At 51.6% G+C, this 3,274-nt stretch overlaps 1 protein-coding gene across 1 annotated transcript in view; it reads left to right on the top strand.

Annotated features, from left to right (window-relative positions):
- The window catches only part of DPYSL2 (dihydropyrimidinase like 2), a 75,902-nt gene that overhangs the window by 53,146 nt on the left and 19,482 nt on the right, over nucleotides 1–3,274 (top strand). The window lies entirely within an intron of this gene.

Genomic DNA, 3,274 nt, shown 5'->3' with positions numbered 1-3,274 from the left:
GTCGGCGGGGAGGGGGGGGGGGGGGAGGCCTGCTTTTCCAGCCCCTCCTGCCAAGTGGGTCGTTCTGCTCTCCTCACGTTCCAGCATTAACCTAATTACAGCTGGGCACGGCGGGGAGCTCTAGTTTCTTGCTGTGTTCCGGGGCCGCGGCCGTGTTGGCATCTATTTAAAGCCGCGCACAGCACAGGCTGGGTGGACCGGCACACTTGCCTCCTGCCCCCACTTCTGTAGAAAAGTTGGAGTTAATTTGACGCAGTCTAAACGGACCAGGCACATACACAGATGACGTCAGTTTGTGCGCCGCAGAATCCTGGGGAACCTTCTATGGCTAAACACCACTCCCCTCCGTGGCTGGTAGTGATTTCTGCTGGGGTGTGTGAGAGAGTCTCATGGGGGCGTAGGATGGGGATTTTGCCCTGGCCGCCCTCGTGTCCTGTTCTCCTTGTGCTGGAGTGGCTCTTTGTAGATTATAGCGATATATTCTGGGCTGAGGCTGGTCCTCTGTTCCAGCGGGGAGGTTCTTGGAAACTAATTTACTAAGTGCTGCTTCCAGGAGATGTGCTGTGAGCACCTTAATGCATTATGAATGCAGCGCAGCCCTACTGAACCTGCCTTTGACTGTGAGTACGGGTAATCACACCACGTGGTCTGTGCTTGGGAGTGTAGCTCCACTTACAGAAAGAAAGCCTGATCCTGTTTAGTGGACTTGGGGTGGATCTTGGCTGGATCAGAACATGAGTATCATAGAAGAGTTCTCCCTCCCTCCCTCCTTTCTTCCTTCCTCCCTCTCTCCCCATTTTACTTCCCAACCCGATTGCCTCTTTGCATTTCTCCAGCTCGGTGTCTCCATTTCTCTCTTGACTTTCTTCTAGCTTTCTCCTGGTCTCTGTACCACTTTCTTGGTGTCTCTCTCTCCCTCCCCACGACCCCTCATTCTTTTTTGATTCCTTTATCTCTCCCCATGTGTCTTTCTTTCTCTGTCAGCAAGGGAGCAGTCTGACCTCTCTGGTTTGTTTCTGCTTCTCTGTGGGATGTGATCCACGTGGATCCGGATTTTTTCACTGGTGGGTGAGTTGGTGCAAGACTTAGAACAAATTGCTCAATGACCACTGAGTCAGCCTGTCCCAGGAGCTGATCGCCTCTAGATGGACCCAGCAATGAATTCCTAGCCCCTGTTCTTTGCAGCTCCCCTGGGGCCTTTGTCCTTAGGCTCTTCATGAAATGGTTGCTGCGTTACCAGTTTTTTGGAAACCTGCCCTCTCCTGGCAGCTAGAAGGAACTGCCTTTTTGAAATGGAACATTCACTTAGAATCAGCTCTGAGTTGTTTCTAGGAGACATGTGGATGATTACTGTCGGTGACCCTCCCTCACCTGCTGGGCCCTTTATCCCCCAGGCACACATTTGCAATACGGGAATCAGCCTCAGCACCCAACGCTAATCACAGAATCGCTGCTTCCATGTAGCGGGGTGGGGGGACAGCTGGCACGACGTGTGCAAAGGGGAAGTTGGGGGCAGCTTATTTTAGTAACCGTACCATACCCAGGTGAAAATAAGAGACAGAAAGTTAAACGAACATTTTAATAGAGTTTTAATATAACTAAACATTCAATTTAGCAGAATTTAAACACCGAGGCCATGTTTTCCAATTCGGATTCTCACTTGTCTGAATTTCAAGATGGAGGTGTCTCGGTTCTGGGGCGGGTGGCACTGGCCCTGCTCTGGGGCTGCAGAGGGAGCTCTGGGCTCCAGGCCTCCCTGCCGGCAGTGCTGAGGCTCCTTTCTCCTTTCTGTGTCTCAGTTTTCCCAACTGAAGACGCAGAGCTGGAGTCCAGGCCCTCTCAAATATCTGCGACTCAGCATCCCAGGATGTCGTTCTGTTGTCTTTATGACTTAGACCCTGTGTGTGTATTGGGGGCTGAGCACCAAGAAGGGACCACTTCAGTGGTACATAACATATACATACAATACAACATAAAGCTGTATTGAGCGTTAGGGCTCTGGGATCAGTATCCTGTCCTGGATCAAATCCCAGCTCCACGAGGCACTAGCAAGTGATGGTGGGCAGGGGACTTACCACCTCTAGGTCTCATTTTCCATCTGCAGGGGAGGCTAGTAGTGGTGACAAAGGCAAAAGGATGATGCTTAAATGAGATAATGCACGTAAGGGCTATGTAATAATGGTACCTACTACTATGATGATTAAAGAGTGAAGGGCTGGTTTAACTTTGGGCTTTTGTTAGAAGAGCAAAGCAAAGATGCCTCTGACCTGGGGCAAGGATTTTCTGCTGAGGATTGTTTTTCAGCTTCAGGTACCTTCTTCTGGACCCTGGAGGCGGGTATGGGACGCTGCCAACATGCTGTGGCTCCTTTTCTTCCCCTGTAAAATAGAGAGTTCCCTTATTTATTTCACGAACTTTTACTATGTGATACTTAAGGCATTTGAGCTGGAGGTGAGAAATGGTCCCAGCCCTGTTAGCTCCTTTACTAGCAGTGGGAGGGTGCAGGAGCAGATGGTCACATGGGAAATAGTTTATCAAAGAGGTGCGAGCCAAGTATGGTTAGAGCGCAGAGGAAGGCGCCACTGTTCACAGACATGCACTGCAGCCCCCCACCCGGTCTTAGAGGGGTCAGGCTGTGTAAAGCGACACAACATCTCTGTGCGAATGTGAGCTGTTGAAAAAGCAGAACCCCATCAATGGCTAGAGCAGTAGCATCTCCCCTCACTGGTCTCCATGTGCCTCCCACCCAGAGACCTGCAGGTCCTAAATCCAAGACAGGAGGTGTTTAGGGAAGTGAAGGTGTGAGATAGAGCGTGAGTGAGGACTGTTTCCACGGGGCTGCATTGCCCGTGCTGCTTGCTTCCTTCTGTGTCCTTCCACAGGACAGCGTGTCACCAACCCCACTCTGCAGATAAGGAAATGAAGACACAGCCAGCACCACGATACCGTGGGCAGTTTTCACTCATCAAAAGAACGTAGACACAGGTCCATGTAATAGGCTCATGTCACAGAAAGGAAACTGCAATGCGGAGATTGACTATCTTGCCCCAGGTCATCCAGCCCGTGGGAAATAGAACCCTTAGTTCCAGACTCCGGGCCGGCTCTCTTTCCACTGAGGATCCAGTGTCGGGATTTCTCGCGAACAGACACCCTCCGACTGCATTTTGTCCACGTGAGGGGTCGAGCATGGCGCTGATGCCTTCCGTGTGTGAGTGGTGGCGCGTAGGCAGTGCCTGATGACCTCATCCCGTGCACACCCCTCCCCCTCCTCCCC

The sequence above is a fragment of the Lipotes vexillifer genome, unplaced genomic scaffold (genome assembly GCF_000442215.2).
Source record: "Lipotes vexillifer unplaced genomic scaffold, Lipotes_vexillifer_v1.1 scaffold308, whole genome shotgun sequence".
Taxonomy (NCBI): Eukaryota; Metazoa; Chordata; class Mammalia; order Artiodactyla; family Lipotidae; genus Lipotes; species Lipotes vexillifer.
Note: the sequence above shows the minus strand (reverse complement) of the source record. Positions and strands in the feature narration are given on the sequence as shown.